The sequence below is a fragment of the Ursus americanus genome, chromosome 27 (genome assembly GCF_024610735.1).
Source record: "Ursus americanus isolate L20-20 chromosome 27, mUrsAme1.1.p, whole genome shotgun sequence".
Classification (NCBI taxonomy): domain Eukaryota; kingdom Metazoa; phylum Chordata; class Mammalia; order Carnivora; family Ursidae; genus Ursus; species Ursus americanus.
In genome coordinates this window covers 43036349-43063195 of record NC_142153.1, presented here as the reverse complement: position 1 = coordinate 43063195, position 26847 = coordinate 43036349, and the positions used below count along the sequence as shown (strand labels likewise).

Genomic DNA, 26847 nt, shown 5'->3' with positions numbered 1-26847 from the left:
TAGAGCCCTCGTGAATGTTTTATGACGCTAGGTTTACAAATTAACTGGAGTAACTACGCTACCCTGAAGGCTTCAGCAGAAAACAAGACTGGGAATCATATTATGTCCCTTCTGTTGCAGTGAGCAATGTATTTGTTTCTGTGGTTCTCTGCTCAGGCCTAGTTTGTTTGTTTGTTTGTTTGTTTGTTTCTTTCTTTCTTTCTTTCTTTCTTTCTTTCTTTCTTTTTCTTCCTTCCTTCCTTCCTTCCTTCCTTCCTTCCTTCCTTCCTTCCTTCCTCCCCTCCCTCCTTTCTTTCCTTCTTTCTTTTCTTTCTTCTTTTCTCCTTTCTTTCTTCCTTCCTTCTTCCTTCCTTCCTTCCTTCCTTCCTTCCTTCCTTCCTTCCTTCCTCCCTCCCCCCTCCCTCCTTCCTTTCTTTCCTTCTTTCTTTCTTTTCTTTCTTCCTTCCTTCCTCCCTCCCTCCCTTTTTTCTTTCTTTTTCTCTCTTTCTTTCTCTTTCTTTCTTTCTTTCTTTCTTTCTTTCTTTCTTTCTTTCTTTCTTTCTTTCTTTCTTTCTTTCTTTCTTTCTTTCTTTCTTTCTTTCTTTCTTTCTCCTTCCTTCCTTCCTTCCTTCCTTCCTTCCTTCCTTCCTTCCTTCCTTCCCTCCCTCCCTCCCTCCCTCCCTCCCGTAGAGGGAGAGAGAGAATCCGAAGCAGGCTCCATGCTTGATCCCACAAAGCCCAGGTCGAAAATCAAGAGTCTGATGCTCAACTGACTGAGCCACCGAGGTGCCCTGAGGTCTAGTTTCTTCTTAAGTAAAATGTTCATAACAAAAGATCACTGCATGATAACTGGGAGTGAAGTATAAGACGTAATTGTAAGAAAAACCCAGTAAGAAAAAAAAACAATTAAGAAATTATTATATTCATCAAATTTTCTGAGTTCTTTTTAAAAAAAATAATGGGCTACATAATTAAACACTGAATTTTTCTTAGAGCTTCTGCTCATTCTTTTTTTTTTTTTTTTGGTTTATTCAACTAGTACATATGTTTCTTTATTGAGTCTCTAACTTCTAGACATCATTCAATGAAAGCAATATAAGAATGAATGATATGTAATCTCTAGCCACAAAGAAATTGAGGGAACAAATGTACTAACAAGTGATCTCATCATAAAATAAATGCTCATAAAAATATGTTGAAAATGCTACACTCATTTTAAGATATAATGAAATGTACAAAGGTAATAATATGCTATTTATTTTATAAAAATTGCTACAGTATATTAGATAATATGCCATTCCAGGTAGTTACCTGCTGCTTTACTAAGTACAGAAGGGACAGTGTGGCATGAGAGAATGAACATGAGCTTTTAAATCTGAAGGATTTAATTCATATAGTACCTCAATGAACTTTAATTCCTCTGAGTTGTGGGTTTTGTGTGTTTTAAATGGGCATAACTTTACTTATTACACAGGTTTTTTCCGAGATTTCTAAAAGAAAGAAAATAAAAGTGCTGTATATACCTTAAGAATGCATACGTTTTTACACTTAATTTAATGGTAACTGTCTCCAAAGAGTCCAGAAGGATTAATATGAATTTTAAATTATTGGATGCAATACATTTTAATAATCTGAAAGCATATATCAAATCAGTAATTTTCATTTCTTTTTGAAAAATGGTTTGATTTGTTATAGTCTTGTAATCCTAATTTGATAGGGGAACATGCAAAGTACTTGCTATGGCGAAAATGATTTCTACTTCTGCAGCTGCTTCTGCTATGGCTGCTGTTACTACCGTTACCATCATTATCACCAACAGAAGTTCACATATGGGGCACCTGGGTGGCTTAGTCGGTTGAGCATCCAACTCTTGGTTTTGGCTCAGGTCATGATCTCAGGGTCATGAGATCAGGCCCAGGTTGGGCTCTATGCTCAGCATTGAATCTACTTGGGATTCTCTCCCTCTTCTACCCCTCCCCCCTCCACCCACACTTGTGCTCTCTCTTTCTCAAAAAAAAAAAAAAAGTTCACAAATTTTCAGGTGCTCTATTTTCAACTGCTGGCAGTCAGCTCTACAGAGGAGTACCAGAAGATTTAGTTACAAAAAAGTCAAACTCATTCAGTTACTGCGGTAACAGAACATCACTTTGAAACAGTCTTCGCAGTCTCAGAAGAGGAAAGTCAGCAGAGGATATTCAAATTGTTTTAAGGTCTGGGATATGTGATTTTTAAGGTGATTCTTCAAACACTTGAAACTCATTGGAATTGGGCATAAATTAGATATAAGAGCTGTAGACTATTGGGCACAGTAAAGGGAAGATCTTGAAGGGAGTCGTGAAGAACAGCCATTGGTCTTGATAAGCAAGCTATTTTGGTTGGTGCAATTTATCTCTCAAGTGCAAGTAGTTCTTGGAACAAGTAATTAACTTAATTTTGTTTGTTTTCAGTAAATTTTAACACAGGGCAGGGAAGTATGCTGGTTTCAGATTCACAGCATGTGCTTGAGGGAACATTCCAGAATTTGGCTACCAATTTTGGATTTTGAGAACCAGAAGATAAGAAAAAGTGTAGAGACAGTAAATGCAATAGGAATCAAAATGTTGTTAGCAACATCCCCCCAATCAAGTTTATATATGCATATATATGTGATATGATCTTTTCAAATTATACATATTTGCAAGGTATGAATGCTACATTATTTATAATAGAAGTTAATGGCTTGAAAAGGCTTTATAATGATGCATAGTAGATATTTTCCCATATCAGAAAAAAACCATATTTTTGAGAGAGAACACCTGCATGTGGAGGGGTGGCAGGGGCAGAGGGCGAGGGAGAAAGAGAACCTTAAGCTGGCTCCTCGCTTATTGTGGAACCTGACTTGGGGCTGGATCTCATGACCCTCACGACCTTGAGCCAGAATCAAGAGTCAGCCACCTAACCGACTGAGCCACCCAGAAGCCCCTCCATATCAGAAATTTAATTTCAAAGGAATATGTTACCTAGTCCAGATTTCAAAGATGAAGTCACAGAAGAGCTGCCTAGATTAGAGATGAGGCTTCATAAAATAGAGTTGTAAGCCTGTATCTTTGTTTCCTAAGTGTCTTTTGAGTTATGACTTAGGAAAACAAAGTTTGGGTATTATTATCTATTTACTATTTATCCCTATGCAGCACAGAAGCCATCAGAAAAACAAAACAAAAACAAAACTCTGAGGAATAAGTAGCAATATTTCTTTCTAAATAACTACATGCCATTTCTTTACCCTGTCATTTCTCTGTCTTTATCTTCTGCTCATTTTTTATTGTTTCCTGTTGCCCTACTTGTTTCTAAGGAGGTGTGATTGACATACAGAAAAGCCGTACATGTTTGATGTATACATCTTGCTGAGTTCAAACACAGTCTACACCTGTGAAACTGTCACCATAAACAGTACCATGAACCACCATTTTAAATATAACTTTTTGAGAACAAACATTGTCACATCATTAATGAAACTTGTTCGAAAGAATTATTTTGTTTGGAAGTTTCAAAATGTCATTTTAAAGACATGGAGCTTGGAATTCGTTAAGTCTGGTTTTAACTCCTGGTTCTGACATTTACCACTTGAGTGATTCTGGATAATTTACTTAAGCTACTGAAGCCTCTTTTTATCCTAAAGTGGAAATAATGGCACTTCTATGCGGCTGGCGTGGGATTAAATGAAGTAATGAAAGGCAAGTGCTTAAACTATAGGAAATGTTATAGGTCGAATTGAATCCCCACAAAAATGTTCAAGTGGAAGTTCTAATCCCCAGTACCTCAAAATGTGACTTTATTTTGCAATAGGGTCATTGCAGAATTAATAGTTAAGATGCGGTCATCAGGGTGGGCCTTAGTCCAATAGGACTGCTCTCCTAATAAGTGGGGAAATGTGTATAGAGACATTCACACACAGAGAATGCAAAGATGAAGGCATGTGAAGATCTGAGCGATGCTTTGGCAAGTCAAGGGATGCCAAAGATTGCCAGCAAACCACTAGAAGCTAGACAAGGGACATGAAACAAATTCTCTCTCACAGCCCTGAGAAGGGAACAGTGTATATACCTTGAGCTCAAACTTCCAGCCTCCAGCACTGTGAGACAAGTTTCTGTTTAAGACACCTAGTTTGTGGTACTTTGTTACCGTAGCCCTAGCAAGCTACACAGTGAACTCTAGCAAACCTTCACCTCTGTACTAGTTTTACTATGATCACCGGACTAACCAAACCTTTCAGTTTCATAAAATATTTTAGAAAATTATTAAATATTCATAAAATCAAGGTGAATAATTTATTATTAATAAACATGGTTGCTCCATGTTTCAACATTCTTATTATGTCACATATGTATTATTACTAGATAGGAAGAGAGGTCCCCAGCATCAGATTTACGTAAAATGCCAAAGCCTTATTATTATGTTCTAATAGAAACTGAAATGATATTCTGTATTTTTAAAACAACTCATTAATTGAAATGAATACTTACAATCGAAGTTGATTGAATTTCTTTCATAAATGTCTTCCAAAACATAGATTTATATATAAGCATTTTTAAGCAATTACTGAGTAATTTCAACACTCTTTTTGGAAAAGCGTAATCAAAAAAAAAAAAAAGTTCATTCTATTTCTTTTGCTAACCTTGAGGCTATGAAAGGAAACTCACATTTAAATTGCAACATTGCGAAAACTGGAGACTCAGGGCTAGAGAAAGATCCCGAAAAAACATTTAGAAAAATGCAAGTACTTATTGGCTATGCCAGCTGGGAAGGTTTCTTAATTGAATGGCGTTAGGCTGTTTGGAAAGCAGCGGGAACATACTGTCATATGTATAAAAGTCAACATCTCTCCAAGAGGGAAGATAAGAAAGGAACTGTTTATTTATTATATATTTTCCTATAAGATGCTTTAAAGTAGCTGTAACATACCATTTATATGACCCGAATGCAACTAAATTAATCATTTTCGAGAGGACTTCTCATTGAAAATGACTTCTAAAAGTGAAATCAAGACAGCACCTGCGAAAAGGAGTAAAGAAAACCTCGTTTAAAAGGGAGTCGGGGGCTGGGGCGCCTGGGTGGCCCAGCGGTTAAGCTTCTGCCTTCGACTCAGGGCGAGATCCCGGCGTTATGGGATCGAGCCCCACATCAGGCTCCTCCGCTAGGAGCCTGCTTCTTCCTCTCCCACTCCCCCTGCTTGTGTTCCCTCTCTCGCTGGCTGTCTGTCAAATAAATAAATAAAATCTTTAAAAAATAAATAAATAAAATGGAGTCAGGAAGCCCTGAAGGGGGAGCTCTCTCGTGCTCGCACCGCTCCTTGCCGTTTGCATAATCAGCAGGAAGAAAGAATTATTTTGATAGGGGAATATATTTTCCACAAAGGAATTTTGTCTCCTCCTTTTGAGAAAAAGAACAGCAACAACGTACTAACCACCTCTTGCAGCCAGTGAGAATCTCCCACAACCTTGAATTCTCCCTCTTCAAGGAAATTTTGTTCAGAGCAACTCAGTTTCCTCCTAAAACCTAATAAAAGCCGACCTCCCCTGTGTTTCTGCAGACTTGCCTATGGTTCACCTGTGTTTTTTCTCTAAATTGCAATTCCTCAATTAACTCATTTTACTAGTAAAATAATTGGCCATATTATTTTTAAGGTTGACAGTGCAGGAGCATCTTCTGTCATTATTACTACCGAACAGCATAGAGAGAAACGCATGGCCCAGTTCCCTCAGGAGTTCAGCCCCTAGCCTTCATTTGAGTCAATGATACAATCAGAACAGGCATTCATCAGGGCTTTTCATTGCTTTGGGGAATATCAGAAAAGGCAGTAAGATAAGCCCTCTGTGATATTTTTATGTATAATAAGAAATACGTACTTAGTCTTTGTCCCCATTTCTGGCACAGAGCTCTTGGGATTTCCTAAGTGATGAGAGGGATGATGGTGTTCTGTTATGTTAATGAGGTGACTTGGAATACCCCAACATCACCTAAGGTTGGGGGCTGTCAGGAGAACCAACCATGTGATTAGAGGGTTGAAACTTTCAACTTCTGGGGAAGGTAGAGGGGGCTGGACATTGAATTAATTGCCAATGGCCAGAACTTTAATCAAACACGCTTATCTAACGAAGCCTCCATAAAAATCCAAAAGAACAGGGTTCGGAGAGCTTCCAGGTTGGTGAATACAAGGAGGGGCTATGGGTGTGGTACGCCTGGAGAAAGCATGGCGGTTCCGCATCATTTCCCCATGCCATGCCCCGTGCATTTCTTCCATCTGGCTGTTCCCGGACTTATATCCTTTTATAATAATCTGGCACTTAAGTAAAATAGTTTCCTGATTCTGTAAGCCACTCTAGCAAATTAATTGAACCAAAGGAAAGATTGCGGGAACCTCTGATTTATAGCCAGGTTAGTCCGAAGCACAGGTGATGGCCTGGGATTGTGACTAGAGTCTGGGGGGATGGGCAGACTTGCAGGGTCAAACCCTTAACCTGTGGAACCTGATGCTGTTTCTGGTAGACAGTTCCAGAATTGAGTTGAATTCCCAGACACCCTACTGGTGTCCAAGAAGTGCTTGGTGGTGTGTGAGGACATCCCCCACCCCCAACATAAACGTTCGAATTGGGTCCAGGAGCTCAAAAAGACCTTCTTTCCTTTGAAACATAAATAGGAGGGCAAAAGAGACCCAAAAGTCGTTCATTCATTTAACAAATAAGTACTGGCACCTGGTCAATGAAAGGCACGTAGCTGGAATAGAGTCATGAAGACAGCAGATAAAGTGTCTGCCTTTATAAAATGCATCATCTACTGTGGGAGACAAAGAGTAACAAGTTATATAAACTGCAAATTCTGACTTCTATGAAGGAAACAAAGCAGGTACTTTAATAGAGGATATGAGGGGCCTGAAGGAAGGGGAAGAGTAGTTCTCATTCTTGGTCAACACCTTCCCGAGTGTGACTGAGGTTGGGACCTGGTGGATGAAGAGAGGCAAGATTTGCAAACAGCAGGTGAAGAGCATTCTGAATTCTAATAACACGTGAAGAAGCCTAAGGTGGAAACAACTCGCTATATATTCTGGGAACCGGGCAAGAGATTGAGGCACAACAGGCAGGCGATCATAGAGGGCATGGCAGGTCATAAAGAGAAGTCCTGATTTTAAGTTTAAAAAAGTATTGGAATAGCAGGAAGATTTTCAAGACTATTTGCTGTTTTTTTCTTGTTGGTTTTTTTGTTTTATTTCTTGCTTTTTAATTTTGGTTCCTGTTTGGAGATTAAAAGAAGGCTTGATCCAGTGAACTGGTGAGTGGACCTCCTCAAATAAGTTTTCACCTTACAAGCATCTGTTCTTTACTTTTTAATGTGTTTTAATGTGATTTTAGTATGTTTCAAACATAAGGTGTTTCCAGTAAATCTGGCCATCTTTCTGATACTTAAAGAATTTAAGCTATTCCATTTGCTAAGGGGTCACAGTGCTTTGAGCAAACACACAGTTTTCTTTTCTTCTCATTTGAACTCCCATTTCTCACCAGAGTTAAAAACTGAACTCAGGCACGTCTTGGTGGCTCAGTTAGTTAAATGGCTGACTCTTGATTTTGGCTCGGGTCATGAGCTCAAGGTCCTGGGATGGAGCACTGCTTTGGGCTCCGGGCTCAGCTAGGAGTCGGCTTTAAGATTCTGTCTCCCCCTCTGCCCCTCCCCCTGCTTGAGTGCATGCTGTCTCTCAAATGAATAAATAAACCTTTAAAAAAACTGAACTCCTGTAAAAGTGAAACTGTGATAATTACCAGCTTCGGTCCTGATAATTTATAACAGCCTGTTAAAATTGTTGTGTTTCTACATATCTATTTTTATTTTATTTACATGCATTTGAAGTGTGTAAAAACAAGCCTTTTAAGCAAATTTCATTAGAAAAAAAATTTAACAAAATATACTTTGTAGAACTTCTGTTCTTTAAATTGTGAATAAATGCCCAGTAGTCGAGTACGTATTGTTTCTGATCACATATAGAAAATTCATATGTTTCTCACATTATAATCTAAAAGGCAGATTAAAACCTTGGAAAATTAAGCCAAATAAATGGACTTAATCAAATCAAAACTACTGACAACTCAAAGTCCTATTTTCCTTTGTTTAACTCAGATTAGTGCCAATCTGGCTGTTTATGACCACCTGAAAATCATTCCTCTTAATACAATTCCAATGTCCTTTGAAAAAGTGTATTTTCACCCATTATATACAGGTTAGTACTATCCTCAACAATGAGGTATTTTTTTTAATCACTTTATCAAGATATGATGTCTGCTTCATGCAACAAAAAACTTAATGCTTCCAGTCTTCTCCATTTTTGGCACTCATGGAAAATAACACAATTTGTTCAGCTTTCTGTGATATGTAACTGAAACCAGTCATTCCTGTCTCTAGCCTCACAGTGCCTTACTTGGGCCCCCCAAGGGCTGAGGTATTCCGAATCCCCTCACGCCTAAATTCCACAGCATAACAGTACAAATGTATGAGAAGTTCTGTCCTGATAATTTCCTAGACTTACTTCAACACGGAATCCTTTTTTAATCCTTTAAATATTCACACATATAACAGGGAACTGATGTCCCCAGGAAGACCGTTGGCAAGTACTCGTGTAAGGATCCTGGGAAGGAGCTCATGAGCCTGACCCAGCAGCTTCTCTCAAAGCACGTGTGATCCTGGGTGACCTCTTTGTTTTTGCTTGGATTCAAACAGACTCTGGCCATTATGTCTAATGGATTTATGCAAAATGATGTGGTAAATTTAAAATTCAAGATGACTATTATGATGGCCTACTTCGTTGAGAATGTAGGGGAAAATGACGATGATGTTTTACGGTTTGTGTTCTCACATTGATTTTTGCGATGCCCTACCTGGGTTCTCAAATTATTACCTTCGCCCAGTGTTTACGATATATTTTTTTTCTTTTTCTTTCTTTGCATTTTTTTAAACTACTGAATCATCTACAGAATCACTGCTGTGATTATAGGTACTTTAGATGAAAAGTCAACTTCTGTGTTGACTATTACTTGGCGAATGTCTTCTCTTCAGTTCATGAATTAGGAGTTGTTAGGGCACCGGTGAGCTTATAGTAATGACATTTGATCTTCATCAAATATTTACTGCAAATCCACTTGATTTCAAAGCAGCGCAGGATTTCTTTCGGATTCTGGGTCTGGCATTGACTACACGTGTGGTGAATAGGATATCTTAGAATTACTGTGACAATTGCATGGAATAATATGTACTGGGGGATTTATTTAGCACAATGCTTGGCTATTTGTAATCATTCAACAAAGTATAACAGAAAAATTAGAAGGTCCTATGTGTCTACTCTGGTTGTCATAGTATTTCAAAGATTAAAAACCACAGTCCTTTTGATGGCAAGGTAGAAAATGGATTAAAGGAGAGGAAAAGAATCTGAAAGAGTCTTGGACAGGAGATGATTAAGTTATAACTGGAGAAACGTTTCAGTTATGGAGGTATGTTTGTGTTAAGTTGTGGAGATATGTCTGTGGAAGTGGAAGGTAGAATTTACAAGACAGTGTGAATGACTGAATGGTAGGAGGTGAAGAAATGGACCACAAAAGATCCCAGAGTCTGTCTAGTGTGACTTGATGGCTGGTGCGGCCCCTTCTGTGGGCAGCTGGAAATACCAGCTTTAATAAAGTTATATTAAAATGGTGACACAATAGGTAAGTTTTCATGGCAGGATCTATGATGCTTTCATTATTCACAACCTTTCTTCAGAAGACCCAAAGTTACTAAAAAGCAGACATCTATGTATATCTGTCATTTTTTGGCCTTCATTCAAGTCCATTGTCCTACAAACTATAACATATTTTAGGTACCTGTCTTTTTTGTTTTGTTCATATTTACATATTAATTTGCTCATAATAATTGGTAATGTAAAGTGATCATATGAAGCTTGTGATGGTGGTCTCTGTTTGGAAGGTTAGAAAAATAACCTGTGATTTAATGGGGAGTAGGGAAGAGAAGAGAGGCATTTATTGACTCTTCTATAAATCCCTGAAACAGTTGTCTACTTTTTAAGTAAAAAAAAAAAAAAAAAAATTCTACAATCTTTCAGTTTAAAAACCAAACACTGAAGAAAAGAGGAATTTTAACTAGAGCTACGTTTTAATGAAAGCTTGCGTATGTAGCTATGCTGTATGAGTTGAAGACATATAGGTCAAGAGCAATTGGATTTCCATAAATATGTTTGCTTCTTATTGCTTCCAGATGATTTAAATAGATTTTCTTCTTTGAAGTTATTTTTTTGTATGACCAAGTAACCGATAAGATTCACATTTTGGGTTCTGTTACAGAAATTCACAAAGAAATATTTTGAAATAACTTCTGTTCCTTCTATGAGTGCTAAGTCCATATTTTGCCTCTGTCATTCTCCATCTGTTCCCTGCTTCTGTCTCTCCCTCTCTTTGGAAATATTTGGCTGAAGTTAACATGCAACAAATACAAAGAAAATGCAGCTCCTTTGATAAAGGGATGTCCAGATCATGCACATAATTCCATTTCTCTTTAATACCTACCCTTGTAACAATTTTCCACTTAGAGGGGCAACTTCATTCCTTTGGGTTGCTAGGGTAGCAATTAGTGCATCCTAGTAAGACAGAATATATTGCTGCTTGGAAGTCCACCAGATAATCATAAGAGAGAATACAAAGTGAGTGCTTTGTGTCCTCCATTCCATGCAGTATTGTGAGAACGTGTTTTTTGCTTTTCTTTTTTTTTTTTTTCTCCATTCAGAGCTGGTTTTTTTTGAGAATCCACTCCACCATGGAAAGTTAAAGAAAGAGATTTATTATATGTATTAAATGGATTGCAGAATCCTTAGGAGGACTGAAAATACAGGCACTAGACTTTGTTTTTGGGAACTTCCCCAACTTGCCACAGATGGGTGTCTCCACAGGACCTGCTTCTCCTTCCACTCAGAGAAGCCACCCGCTGAATTGAGAAGCTGCTGTTTTTGTTGCCAGCTCTACCGTTACACTGTCTCTGACAAAATTTGTACCCCCAAAATGTGTGATCTGCAGTCTACGTCTTTTCCCATATGGCTCAGTTTTAAGTTCAAGTCCCACAAGATGTTGTCTTGCAGTACAAGAAGGCCCACTGGAATGTGGTTAGGGTTGATGACAAATGAACAACTTCTCAGTATTTGCTACACCCTTATTAAACCTGTACTCCTCACAACCATCATAAGATATCAATAATAGTGGTATTGCCGTTTTATACAAGGACAGTGAGGCAAGGCAAGTTCATGGCTTTGTTCGGGGTTACCCAGCTAAAAGGAAGCAGAACCAGATTTTGAACCCAAGACATATTGGCTCCTGAGTCTTCTCTCTGACCATCTTACTTTGCGGCCTCTCCAGGAGCTGACTTCAACTTGTGCCTTGTGGGAAATGACTGCAGTATTTAATGAGGGGGTCTTATGTTTTGAAAGCTATTTCTAGGTTGTTTATTTTTCCGTGCCTTTTGGCTATAACAACAGAAAGCATATAATGAAGTAGAAATAGACAAGGAGACTGGAAATCTGGATTTTCTTGGTAGTTCTCTTCTGACCATGATTTGGGTTAGGTTAAGTCAAATTTTTTGGCCTTAACATTCTTCTTTAGGTAGTTGGGACAGATCAGCATAGCCCAAAGTGTTTTCTGTGGAATACTACTTCTGAAGGTGCTCCTCAGAAAAGGGTCCTAAGATCACGTATGGGTACAAAATGCCATACATATAATATGCTCTTACAGAGTCACAACGTGTGTAGCTTTCTTAAAGGCTCAGAGTACAGCCAAAAGGAAAAAAGAAAAAGTTTAACTTTGTTTGATTCAGTACATCATTAAATAGTTTTTCAAAACTATCTTTTTTTTAATCAAATATCTCAAAAATAGATAGAGGATTGCTGAAAATACCTTGAAGAGGTAAATGTGATCATTTTTCCCAGGTGCTCAACAGAATTACAGTAGGCATTAGTGAAGACTCTAGACTGTAAGAAACATGATTCTAGTGTAACTAGCTTAAACAGACAAGAAAATTCAGTAGATTCCATGAGTTTCGGATGAGAATAAAAGGAAGGGATACAACAGAGCCTCAGGAATGAAATAAACCCAGGCAGTAGAGTAAAAACTAGGTCCTGTCTTCATCTCCTGTCTGATTCTTCTATGTGCTGAGGCATCGCAGTATCTTCTTTCTTTGACCACATAGCTGAAAAGGATGGTCATAACAAACTTCAAGTTTACATGTTCTTGTTCAGTCTTCAGGCAGACCCTCCATAAAATTTTTCTTGGCCCCAGTGTAACATTTTTGTGGAGTGATCTCATAGGCCCAGCTTAAGTCAAGGCCCCATTCCTGAGCATAATGCCTTCAACCAGATAAACAAGATCATCTTATAAAAACATGACGGCTCCATGTAAATGGAGAAGCGAAAAGCAAGGTGATTCCCAGAAATGGGGAAGTGAATGGGGCACCAACCAGGAGAGCTATAAATATTTGGTCAACAGATGATTTTATTGACTGAATAGTCATACTTTAATCATTGGAATGGTCTGATAAGCAAATTCTGATCCAAATTCAAATCTGGGTCTGAGAATTTTTGTATTTACGACGAATTCTAAATATGCAGTCTTGGAAGAGACTTAACAAGAGAAATAATGACTGGTTTGTCCCAAAGTCTGATTGTATAGCTTCTCTGTTCTAAAACCACAGTGAATGGAATAGAATATTTGGGACGTACTTAACTCTAAAAATAAGCAACTCATTCCCCACGTCCTTATTTAAGTCCTTGGAACTATTGCTCTAAAACTTTGATTTTCTAGGCAATAGACAAAAACAAATGGGTGTTTTATGAGCCTTTGGAGACCAGTCAACCACTGTAGCTCTACTCTATTTCTGTCTTATCAGCATCTTGGCCGTCACTGAGGAAAACAAGCTTCAACTCCTTCGTAAGCACAGGAATTCAGTTGTTAAGCCAGTACGTGCACTGAAGTGAATTTTGTATCAAGAATGCATTATTTCCACATTCATAGTATGTGTACTTTCTCTAGGAAGGGAAACAAGTTTTGTCTGAGGCTCAACTTGATAATATTCCATTAAGGGAATTTAACTTCAGGTAATAGCTAAATTTGTCATACTATACGTGCATCATGCTTCTAGGAAAGAAAATAGCCATTCTAGAATGTTTAAGACCGCCGATCTTGACCTATCCGCTTTCTTGCAGACCTGATGATTTAGTGTGACACCAGTGTCCTGTGAATACATGAGATTTCCTAGAGGACTAATACTGTCGAGCACATGTGTTACGGATATTATCAAGGACTGTTTATTTTTTAGCCTCTCTAGCTCTTCTTAACCCACACCTGAAGCATGTATCCCTCCTCCTCTCCCCTTTACCCCACCTTACATGGCTCAAATTAGCATGGCAATTTAAAAGGCTCGAAACAGGTGATTTAGGACCACGTAAAACTGATTGACAATCCAGCTTTGATTTGAAGCTAAGTGGAAGGAGCTGTACTTTCACTTTGCTCCTGAGATGAAACCTCCATTTTAAATGATAGTTTTCATAATCATCATAACACTAATGCATTTTTCCTATTTGCTGGATTCTGTGTGTGTGTGTATGTATTTTCTATATATATTTGTTAATCATCATAATCAACTAGGGAGCTATTTTTATTATTCCTACTTCAACAACCAGGAAACTGAGTTATGATACAACCAAGTAATTTGGGCAAGGTGAGAGACATAAGTAACAGGATAGGACTTGAACTTAAGAATGACACCAAATTCCAGATCAGGGAATTAAAGGAGATGATAGCACTTAAACAGCTTTCATTAAATATTAATTTTTAAAAACATTTTTACTATGCATTCTATCTTCCTTCCTGGGTGTTCTGTGCTTTGTTTCTGGCCCAATAGATTTCCTAGAAATCTAACCCATTGTAAGGCATGTTGCTGTCTTGTTTTTGCTAGCTTGACCTTGTTCTAAGGCATAAACTACATCTCTCAGAGCCACATCACAGTTCCTAGAATCAAATACCTAAGTAAGTTCTTATGTGCTGTTGTGGAAGGTCCAGACCCCTGAACTGATGACTGGTTTTCCCCCTATGTTTAGTTTACTTGGAGCTCCAGAAGGGCAAATGCCTACAGGTGTTCCCTCACTTATGATAGGGTTACGTCCTGATAAACCCACTGTAAGTTGAAAATACTATAAACTGAAAATGCCCTTAATACACCTACTGAACATCTTGGCTTAGTGTAGCCAAGTTAAATGTCCTGCAGCTGAGAAGAGTCCTCTAATACAAACCCTATCTTATCATAATGTGTTGAATATCTCCTGTAATTTATTGAATGCTGAACATGAGAAACAGAATGGTTGTTAGTGTATCGGTTGTTTCCCCCTCAGAATCGTGTGGCTGACATTGAGCTGCCCTGCTCAGCATCCTGAGAGTGTATCAGACCACATATCACCAGCCCAGGAAAAGGTCCAAATTCAAAACTCAAAGTATGGTTTCTGCTTAATGTGTACCACTTTCACACCATCATCAAGTCAAAACATCCTAGGTTGGGGCACATCTGTATTTTCTTTATGGCCAGATTCCCTGGATACTTCCTTTGGTGACCTGCTCTGTGATTCTGACTCCTAGTAGAGCAAACTTGAACTTTATCATCTAAACTTTGATACTTGAGAGTGAAAGGTGTGTTAATAACTGACAATTATGCTGCACTGCAGACCTATCCTGGCTCTGTTCTGAGGAAAACGGGGTGCATGGTTACTCTCCGTTTGCACACTCTAACCCTACTGAGTCTAGGTCCTACCTGCTGAATATGTGACTGGAATTTCTGTGGTTAATAATTACTTAAAATTGTATGACCCTACAATACTTGCATTTAGTGACTTATATAAGACCTATAAAACATTATGCTAAGTCCTTTATATGTAAATGACTTATCCTCACATAAAGTATCAGAGTGCTGTAATTGTGCCTATTTTTTTATATACGAGATAGTATTGCTTAGAGCCTAATTCTTTGGCACCAAGTGGTATGCCTAAAGTTTGTGGTGTCAAAGTTCTACAGATTTTTGACAAATTTGAGAATATTTCAGGTGTTTATTTTTTGGAGACCTGTTTATCCCCATCTAGTGACATGAATAAGCAAGCAATTGTACAACTTCCTCGGGTAGACAAAAGAGTACAGAGCCCCCAAAGTGTGCAGTAAACTTCATGTGGCAGATACTATCTCAAGGAAAGAGGATTCGATAAACAACTTACCAAAGACCACAAGGAACGGGACAAACCACATGATCAGAGCCAGAAAAAATTATGCTGGTTGCACCACAGGTGAGGGTCCACCGGGGATACCCGGAGCTTAGGGAAGAAGGAACAGCTGTTGACAAAGGAAATACAGCCCACTAACCACAGAGAAAACAATAAGAAAGGCAGCAGGGACCGGGGAGGAAACAAACAACAAAAATAATTGTCTCAGTTGAGAATAGAAATATTACCCAGAGCAAGGGCATGTTCCTTGGTGATGGCTAAGTCACACTATTTCTGCTCGTCCTCCTAAGCCAGGGCCCAGAGCTCTTCCCACGAAACCTGCCACATCGCTTCCTTGTCTGGTTTCAAAAGCCTTCCTTTTCCACTACTCAGGGGCTTACACCGACCAACATACGAAGTACAGATATTTACATGTAATTTCTTTTTTCTCCTAACACGTTCATTTCTAAACAGATTTATAAAGAGAAATGTTTTTAAAAATACCCTGATTATATTGCCCATCGATATTAGTGTGATTCATCTCCAGGCCATTTTATTGCTCACATTTGAGAAGTATCCTGACCATTTTATGGGCATGAGACTTATTTTTGCCATCACAAATGTATGCAGAGGGATTTTCTACAGATACTTAACTAAACTTTACTCTTAGGACAGGTCATAGTAAAGTACATGCTTAAATCAGAGCATATTATATCCCATGCCATCATTTTCAAATCAGTATGTAGTGATAAATTTAATGTGAAGATACAGTGTTAGGAATAACCTATATTGTCATATGGGACAATTTTCAAATGGCAAGAAATACATAGTCTCTTTCTCTGAAAGACATTAGATTTAATCCAGTACTTTCGAGGTACTTTTCAGCATTTTGTTTTATATCCACATGTCATTCAGCAATTTCTCATCCACATATGCCATATTTCACGTAGAGGGTCCCTATAAGCATGGTTTAAGAATGAAGTCCAAATAATTCCTAGTTCTGCAAGGAAATGTTTCGAACGTGTAGCCTTATATAATTTATGAAGGAAGTTTTACTAGATAAATGTACATAACCCATAAGAAATAGATATTATTTCAATTATTACCCGAAACAAACATGCTCACTAGAGAGCAGAGACCATATCTTTAATTAGCTTTCTACTTTATATATACAGCATTGGGAGTAAATGGTACCAATGAAAGCATTTGCATTCTGAAGAAAATGTTTAATATTTTATTATTGCCACTAATGACTCAGACAATAGATACCAGAGTATCTAACAATATCTTCCCTCAAATCTCAAATGGGTTACTGTCCTCGGTTACATTGGCTGACTCTGAAGATGAGAAATGTAAAAGAATCTGCCCATAATTATATAATAACTAAACATAGTTTTGTTTCAATGCATGTACAGTGTTTCCATGACCATCTTTTAAGTCCATAAATATTGTATGTTATCTCTAAACAACCTATGTTGGTTTGCCATCTTAAAACTATGTCAATATATTTTATTTCCCAAAAAGATCGTAATTCCTAGAGGGAAAGCCCTGCCTTCTACTCATTTCTGTATACCCCCTTTAATACCTAGCACAGTCTTAAAAAAAAAAAATAGAAGAAAATAGATATGGATGATTGTAACATTTTATTCATTTACTTAACAAATACTCATTGAGCACTGACCATATGCCCAAGTCCTGGTTCAGGTGCTAGGGATGCAGTGTGCTAGGGATGATGCTCTTGTGGCTTTTATGACCGATTAGGTCATTCACTCATTCAAAGATCTTATCGAACACTGATTAGATACCAGGAACTATGCTATCCCTGGGGAATATGAGTGAAAATTTAGTCCATTTCCTGCATCAAGGAGCTTTTACTGTAGTTGGAGAAATAACTAAATAGACCATTATACTTTGGTGCTATAATAGAAGTAAATACAGGGATTTAGGAAATACATGTGATAGGCCCCGAATCTATATTTGGGCAGAAAGAGCAATAAAAAAAAAAATGCTTCTTGGAAAGCGTGATACTTAAGGAGGCATAGAAAATTCTGGGTTGCTTTGCAGGTGGGCACATTGGAGAGGGTCAGTCCAAGGAGAACACTGAGACATGGCATGACCCATCACTACAAATGAAAGTAGTTCAAGATGGCTGGATAATAGAAAAATAAAAGTGCCATGTAAATGCAAAGCAAAGCTGCAAAGGGGCAGCTGGACATGAGATCACGAAGACTTTTATACACCTGTGAAACAGTACAGTCTTTATCTGGAGGGCAATTGGGAACCATTATGATCAATGCAGACTGAATTTTAATAAACTGCAGTCAGATGCTTAAATAAAAATGTAACTTTTCTTTAATTCTGTAAATATTTTTTTGAACAAGTCTTATGTTTAAGGCAGTACTTTAGACCTGAAGAGAACAGAATAGTAATGTATCCTAAACGTTCTTCTTGGAAACTTTGCAGTTTATTAGAGGGCATGTGCTACGTATAAGTACATAAATGATGGAATACAATCAAAGCCCCCAAAAAGAGACAACTTCTAAAGGACAGGAAGAAGTCCTATTATTTTGATGAAAAGAGGAAACTTCAGGATTGTAATTGAATCAGAACTTGAAAGATGGGGTTTATTTCAACAAAGAGGATTAGAGTAGAGGAACTGTCATCAACAATGGCAGTAATGTGGAGAATTGCACAGGAAAGGTCATGAATCAGCCAGAAGTCAAGTGTTGGCTTGAGTGGATTAAAGTGTGTGGAGGTTGGTTAGCCTTGGGGTTTTGTTTTTGTCTATATTCTGTCAAGATGGTTCTGCCCTCAGACCTTCTCATAGTTGACTGCCTATTGTCATTCAGATCTTAGTTCAAATATCTGCTCCAGAGACAGGCTCTTGCTGGTTACCCATCTACAATGGAAACTTTTCTTTCATTTATGTATTACGCCATCCTGTTTTATTTATTTCTGTTAGCTTTTTTCTTTTTTTTAAATCATTGATCTCTCTTGTTAAAATATTAGTGGGATGAAAGTAGGAGCCTTCACCACGGACCTGGTATAGATCTAACTAGTTTATTAAGATTTAATAGTGTCCGATTATTTTAATGTCCATTGGGTAGTGGAGGATTCAAGATTAGAAAGGTTAAGTGACTTGTTTAAAGTCACACAGCTAGTATATAGATACGAGTGTTGGCTGTTGGACTTCACATTCCCGAGCCTTTAGTTAGTACGCTAAAGCAAAGGCACGCACGCACATGCACACATACACACGCATGCACACACGCACACATGCATGCATGCACACACATGCACACGGACACACGTGAGCACGCACATGCACGAGGACACACATGAGCACGCACATGCACGCACATGCACACACATGCACACGGACACGCGTGAGCACACACATGCACGCACATGCACACATACACACGTATGCACACACGCACACATATGCACATGCATGCACACACATGAACACGGACACACGTGAGCACGCACACACAGACCCGCACACGCACACCTGCACGCACAAGTTTCGCGAAGAAAATGACAGGAAAGTATTTCAAATGCTGCACATAATCCATGAAAATAACAGGGAAAAAGGCCACTAGGTCTGGTAATTAAAATGTCATTATTAATCTTTGAGAGAGCAATATATTTTTTTAATAATATTTTTTATTATATTATGTTAGTCACCATACAGTACATCCCTAGTTTTTTATGTAAAGTTCCGTGGTTTTTGATGTAAAGTTCCATGAGAGAGCAATATTTTTTAAAGAGAGGGGATGGTAGAGATCAGATTGCGTCCTATAAAAAAACTAGTTTTCTATTAATGGGAGCTTTTAGGAAAGTTAAAGCAAATCGTGAATCACATATTCAATTCAAATTCTCAATTGACTCTTCATTCCAGATTTTTGTTCATATATGCAATATGCAAATAAATACACATTAATAAGCTTGTAGTTGATGAAAATCAGAGTACTTTAATCGTAATGAAAAAGGAGAGAGGTGGTTATCAGGGGCTGGCTAATTTAAGCTGCATGCAAAAGGGACAGTGTTCTGTATAGAACAAAGTTTAAAAAGAATAACAAGCATTTCCTTAAAAATAAAAGCTAACACTGTGTGGAGGGCCCACCATCTATCTTAATATCTGAGGTCAGAAGCTAAATTCAGTTGTAATTCAAGATTTGGCAATCGAATGACCTTATAGGTGAGCTGCTCCAGTCTCTCACATAACCTTGTATGTTTCTTAGTTTAGTGTTAACACGTTAAGTAACAAAACCTTGTCTTTTTTGTTAGACTTTTGTTACAATAATTATTTCTCAAAATATAAATTCACATTTGTTTTGGATGTGGGGAAGTTTAAAAAAGCAATATCGTTTTTTTATTCCAGTTTATAGTTTATGGCACATAGAATAAGCTTAAATGTCATTGGACATATATTTACATAAGATTCAACTGTATTTCTTTGGGGAAATGTGAAAGATTCGTTGGGTCTTAAATTTGCACCAAATGCTGGTTCCCCAAGACAACAGTAATGGCAGATAAATTGGGTTTTCTACTCTGGAACTCTCCATAGGCTCCTGCTATAATGCAGAGTGGAATGGCTGCCTTGGAGAATTTTCTTGCTAAAGTGCTTCTATCTACACTTAGTTACTTGTAAAAAACCCTGCCATGAATTATGGAATATAGAAACTTAAAGAATATCCTAACATGTAACCATATTTTGAAAATTTAGCAATATATAAATATAGAAAGAGAAGCATGTTGCATACAAAAAGTAGTCATTAAAAAAAGCAAAAATGTGCAGTGATTTAAATATAAACATATACTTAGAATATTTCCAACAAAAATTACCTTTTGGTGGCAACAAGTTATTATTTAACTCGATGGAACCTTTAAGAGCCAATATACATACCTTTAAAACTATCGAGGACTCAGGGGCACCTGTGTGGCTTAGTTAAGTGTCTGCCTTTGACTCAGGTCATGATCCCAGGGTCTGGTTGGGGCTCTCTGTTTTGCGGGGAGCCTGCTTCTTCCTCCCCCTCTGCGTGCAGATCCCCCTGCTTGTGCCCTCTCTCCGTCTCTGTCAAATAAAGAAAATCTTAAAAAAAAAAAAAAAAAAAAAAAGAACACCTTCTAGAACTCAATGGAACCAGAGGTAGAAGCATAAGTAATGACCATTCATTGCTTTGTTATTGATTGGCAGATCTGGAGAGAAACAAATACAAGTGATTTTAAATAAATACTGGCTTATTACATTCTAAGAAATTGTAATCTAATAAATAGTTAATTGAACTTTACATTTTATTTAGTTGTGGCTCAATGCCAAATTCTTGAAGCTTATCAGTTCTTTGACTAGGCAGCGAGCATGGACAATTGAAAGTATCATTTTAATGATTATTGTAAAATAATCAGTTTTTTATTTCTACCTTTTATGTAGGCAGAAAATCTCGGTGGACTTCAAGAACGTATTCATACTCGTTCCTGTTTATTGACACGTAAGTAGGTCACTTAGCTCAATGCTACATGATCGGCCTCAAAATGAGAGGTGCTGCTTTCCTTTACTTCCATTTACGAAAAAGGAAAACACACTCATGATAATGGTAGCATTATTGGATTCTCCCCTGAGTGTAGCTTTTAAAAGTTATCATTCTATTTATTTTTCCAAGCATTTAACTCCTTTGTGCTGTTCCTTCCTCCCCCTTTCCTCTACAATATATATATGCGTGCATAAATATAGTCTGTAGCTTATCTACTAAAAGCAAATAGCTTCCTCTTTATACCAATTAACCACAGATTCACAAACAGAATATTTATTGTTCAGTGGGGTCATGCTGGAAAGTCCTTTTATCGTTGACATGCGTCAAATTCTGTACTTCAGTTTTTCTCTTTAAGATGTTTTTATTTCAAAATTTTGAATAATGTCCGAGGTTTTATCATAATACTCCAGTTGTCTCAGTTGAGCTTGAGTCTCGCCATTATCTCCCGTAAAGCACCTAAAGGTTACCTTTAACAGTCAGTCCAACCACAGTATCTCAGTTTGTACCAGAAGAGTCAGCAGAACTCAGTCCGTCTTTTCTGTCTTCCATAGTCTAGGCCTAATGTTGGTGTGTAGAACAACTGCATTTTTTTTTAACATCCATGCATGCTAAACAACGAAATTCTTGTATTTGCTAACTGTTCTATCTCTCTGCTTTTGATACCCTCGTTCTGCTTAAACTACTTTCCTCTCAAAAATTCTGCCATGTAGTGTGATTCTTTTCCAGAATGCTATTGCAGTTTGTGTTTGTTGTAGCTTAGGTGAAATTAACTTTGAAAGACTCATCCCATAAATGTCCTTTTCTAAATACTCTGGTCTATATCACAGACATTAGAAGAGACATGTAGTCAGGCCAAAGGGAATTGTCACTTGGATAAACACATCTAAAACATTTCTTTATTTAGACACATTTGTGGTTTTGTTCAGCATATGAATGTGACTTATTACTACGGGCTCAGAATATATATCACATTTGAAATTTGAAAGTACTTACGAGCCCATCGTCGTCTTCATCCAATATCCATGTTACAGCCAAGGAAGCTTATTAGCACAGTCATTCTGAAGTTTGCTGTCACCATTTGCAGATCAAGTGACTGGGTGAAAGTAGGTTTTAATTCTGAATATCAGATCTGCAGGTTCGAATGAAATTCCGTAGTACCTAAACAGTACTGACCGTTTACATAGCCTCATGACGTTGCTAAATACGCCGATTAAAGAAGGAAAGGCACAGAGTTATCCTCTGGAATTTCCAGGGTCTGGAAGCCCCTCTCAGTCACTTTTTGTGTTAAGCGCCTGAGATGATTATGTTCTTATGTGAGAAGGAGAAAGAAGACCTAAAAGGGTAAGAGCGCAGATTTTTTTAATGGAGAAAGTAGTGGCAGAAAACCTCAAATAAAAGCTATTACACCGGGAAAAAGCATAATGGAGTAATACAGGGAGAGAGAGAAGAGGAAAAGGGAGCCAGGACGTCGGGTCTGACTAAAGATGGGGTGGAGCTGGAAAGAAATGGAGAAAGATCTTTCCAAATGATGAGGGACATTCAGCCTCTCGTAGAATTATCCAAATCCATGATCCAAATTTTATAATTCTTCCCGACCCTGAAGACACAATTTAATCCTTTTAAATGGTGTTATTTTAAATAGAGGAAAACCAAGTTAGAAGGTTCTTTTTTGAAATCAATGTGTTTTCTTTACATCAGTGTGTTTTTTTGATAATGCATGGTCCATTGTCTCATCATTTTTTATTACTGTTTGTCCTTTCTAAGATCCAATAGTGTAGGTATCTCAATGCAATCGTTAAAATAAGCATCAGTGCAAAGATTGAAATATTCTATACAGAAATAAGAGACTAAAGAATTAGTCTCAGCAATATATTTTTAAAACAGGCCAATTCAGGACTCCACAGGCAAAGTTACTGTGCCATTTTTGCTTAAGTAAAAGTAGGTGGAGAGTATGACAGATAAAAACACACTAAATAAAAATATATCCTGTGAAGGTAAATTGAACAAATCAGTCAAAAGTATGTTTCTCAAGGTATACTCTAATATCAAAGGTCTGAAAGGGGTTGAGATCTAATTATCATTTTTAGGGAATCCGGAGGACAGAGGAACATGTTAAAAACATTCAGACTGAAATTACAGAAGACTCAATGTCTTCATCAAGTAAATTGCAGGAGGGTCTTGGGAGGAGAGAGAAGTAAGGGGGTGGAGGAGAGGAGACAGAAAGAAGAGAGACCTATAAAGAGACTTAAGAATAATTACACTGTGTGGATTTTAGTTTGATTCTAATTCCAAAGGACAAACTGAACATTGTATGTGAAGGATGTATATAAAGTAAAATATCTATGAAATAATTATTAGAAATCTGAACACGGAGTACATGCTTATTTACAAAGGAATCATTTTTAATGCCTTTTCAGTGTGAAAGTGGTATTGTGTGTGTGTGTGTGTGTGTGTGTGTGTGTGTGTTTAAGTTTTCATCTTTTTTAGAGGTAGGCAATAAATAAGCCAGATTTTCCGTGAATTGTAACTGTTAAAAGATGGGTAAAAGGTAGATGGGATTTCATTATACTATTCTGCTTACTTTTGTATTTGTTTGAAATTTTCCAGAATACCAAAGTCAAAATATATATGCCAATTATAGAGTATATGAAACACTTACTATGAAAATGCAACCTATTTTATTTTTTGGAGGGCAGGGAGAATCACATCCTTATTCTCTAACTCCTTTTTTTAAAGCTTTTATGTTCAGTTAGCATACAGTGTTATATTAGTTTCAGTGTAGGGTATAGTGACTCAACAATTCCATAGATCACCTGGTGCCAATCACACAAGTGCCCTCCTTAATCCTCTTCACCTACCCCACCCATCCCCCACCCACCATCCCTCTAGTAGCCATCAGCTTGTTCTCTATCGTTGAGAGTCTATTTCTTGGTTTGCCTTTCTCTATCTTTCTCTCTCTCTCTCTCTTTTTCCCTTTACTCATTTTTTTCCTTAAATTCAACATATAGAGTGGTATGTGTCTTTCTCTAACTTCATTTAACATTGTATTCTCTAACTCCATCATATCCTTGCAAATGGGAAGAGTGCATTATTTTTTATGGCTGAATAACATCCTATTGCATATACATATACAGCATTTTCTGTATCAGTTGATGGACACTTGGGCTGCTTCCATATCCTGTATTATAAATAATACTGCTATGAACATTGGGTTGCGTGTATCCCTTTGAATTAGGGTTCTTGTATTCTTTTGGTAAATACCTAGTAGTGCGATGGCTGGATCATAGGGTAGTTCTATTTTTAACTTTTAGAGGAACCTCCATGCTGTTTTCCACAGTGGTTGCACCACTTTGAATTCCTACCAACTGTGTACAAGGATTCCTTTTTCGCCACATCCTCACCAACACCTGTTGTTTCTTGTGTTTTTGAGTTTAGCCATTCTCACAGGTGTGAGGTGATACCTCATTGTAGTTTTGATTTGCATTTCCCTGACGATAAGTGATAATGATAATGTTTTCATGTGTCTGTTGGCCATCTGTATGTTGTCTTTGGAGAAATGTCTGTTCGTGTCTTCTGCCCACGAAAATACAACCTACTTTAGAATTACCATTTTCCTAAGGATAATCCCTTTATAAAAGAAAAAAAAATGATTTGAGAATTCACAAATGCTCTCCTCTCAGTTCTTCTTCATCTTTGACAAATAATCTCTATAACAAGGTATTTATTGACCAAAGATATACACATTACATGGAGATACATACATCACAGAACAGTCTCTAACCATTAAAAATTACCTTGGAAAAGAAAAAAAGATAGAAAACTCTAATGATGTCGAACTCCCCCAGGGAGATAAGAGTATTTCATGGTTATGTCAAGAGTCTTTAATATCAAATATGATAATTATAAAATACCTAAAATTTTTAAGCAAACACATTAAATGCATTTAATGTATTCTAACTTAATTTCTTGGTCCTCAATTTTATATTTTCCATTCTTTGTTTAAATTTCTTTGTGTCCAAATCCTGAAACACTTGCAGTGTAATGCTCATGAACTTCAGAAGACCTGATTCTTGATGAAGCAGGTTATAATACAATAAAAATCAAGTCCCATTTATATCTTTCTGTACTTAGCCGTGTTTTGTTGTTCATTTTCATAACCTTCCTAAGGCTTAGATAGTTATTTTTGTATTGTATGTATTGGAAAAGCAAAACAAGGACAAAAATGTGCCCAGGAAAATGAATGTGCACATTCATGTCCTCACCTGGCAACATTCTGAGGATAATATAGAGCTTTAAAAGAAGATCTGAGAAATGTGCTTCAAGTATAAAATGATAATAACAATCTTGGTACAGCTTCATTTGCTTTGTCTTTTAGTCACGAAAAATCCCTTTATCTATAAATATGTGTTTACTTACCAATTGATAATAGACAGAGATTAGTAAAGAATGCAAATTCTGACAAAGCTTTAATAGAACTATTTTTGCATTATCTTTTCAGAACAATTCCTGGATGATAATGATAGAATGCTACTTAATCTTATCAGAGTTTGGCATTTGTAATTTGCAATGCAATGGCATACTCTCTAATCTATAAGTTAAATATAATACTTAATGTACCACCCCAATTTGAGGACACCAAAAGGGAATAATTAAGTTGGAACTGCATAGAATGCTTGTCCCCCGAGGCTTGGCTAAGAGGACCAGATTGGCTCTGGATGAGAGAGAACGGATAATACTTTCAAGTAACAACGTTGTTGTTTGATGCATTAACTGATGAAGAGAGGTACAATAGAATTCCAGAACATTCTTAGTTATATACTTAGAACATAGTTTCTTCTCCTTGAGTATTTATTGTGTGACAGTTTCTGTGCTATCTTCTATCAGCAAGAAAGACCTATTTGCATGTCACTAATTCTCTAAACGTGTGCCTTTATGGGCTTTTGCAGTTTACATATTGCTTAAGAATGTTTTGCCTATTTCAAAGTATCATAAGTATTTTCCCATGTTTTCTTTTATATTTTTTGCTTCTAAAATACTTAGCTCTTTAAACTTTAGGTGGGAGGGACTCATTTTCAAAGTAGCAAAATAAGATTACTTGGAGAGATAAGATAAAATGAAGGAGATGACATTTTATGAAATTCTATCTGGAGCCCAATATTTTCAGATTTGTCTCTATCTGAAAACACTTTTATTGGTGATTGGAGCTTTCTAGGACAGCACCATGCTCTGGAGAAGGAAACTAAAAATTGCTCGGGAGCTGAAGTTTGGGTAAGGGGGCACAATACGCAGCAGTAGTAGCAGATCTCCCCACAAGATGGCGTTCATGGTTTAGTTTGTTTTAATTAGTATATTCAAAATCTACACTGTTGACACTACTAAACATAAAACAGATAATGAAAGTTGCATATGTGAGTATGATTTAATTTTCTATAGTGTTACAAAATCTAGTGTGTTTTCAACAGTTACATACCTTTTTTTCACCTCTGTGACATTGAAACATTAAATTACGATATTTAGGGAGTAAATTATGCAGACAGTATATACTCCTGCAGTCTCTTCTTGGTTGCATACTGTCCGGCAGGTATTACCAGCCAAGTCAGAGAAATGGAATGAATGGGAAGTGGGTGAATGATTCTAATCTTCAATGTGGAAAGGGAGAGAAGATGGGCAAGATCACCTAGCAATCAGAATATGAATCAAAGCAAACCTAGACAAGATCCAAGCCCTTAGAATGATAGGTGGTAGAGCTCCCGAGCTTTGTTTTTTAGCTCTGATTATTAATGAATAAGACTTGGAGGACAACTAGGACAAAACTCTTCTTAGATCCTTTGTCTGGAATCATCATTGGTTTATTCCAAGTTGTCCTATATTCTCCTTCTGACTGATGAGATTGACTCAGATATGAAAGTAACTTGTGCCTGCCAGCTGACATGAATCATCAGATGGGGTTGGTGGCAAAGGGAATTAATCAGGAGCTGTATTATATCTGCCTACAGTTGATTGGAATCCCCAATAAGAGATAAATATGGATCTACATCA

At 37.3% G+C, this 26847-nt stretch overlaps 1 long non-coding RNA gene across 1 annotated transcript in view; it reads left to right on the top strand.

The window, feature by feature from the left end:
• The window catches only part of LOC148107661 (uncharacterized), a 350822-nt gene that overhangs the window by 159802 nt on the left and 164173 nt on the right, over positions 1-26847 (top strand). The window contains exon 4 of the long non-coding RNA XR_015721951.1: positions 20709-20766. This is a non-coding gene — a long non-coding RNA (uncharacterized LOC148107661). The remainder of the gene's footprint in view (positions 1-20708; positions 20767-26847) is intronic.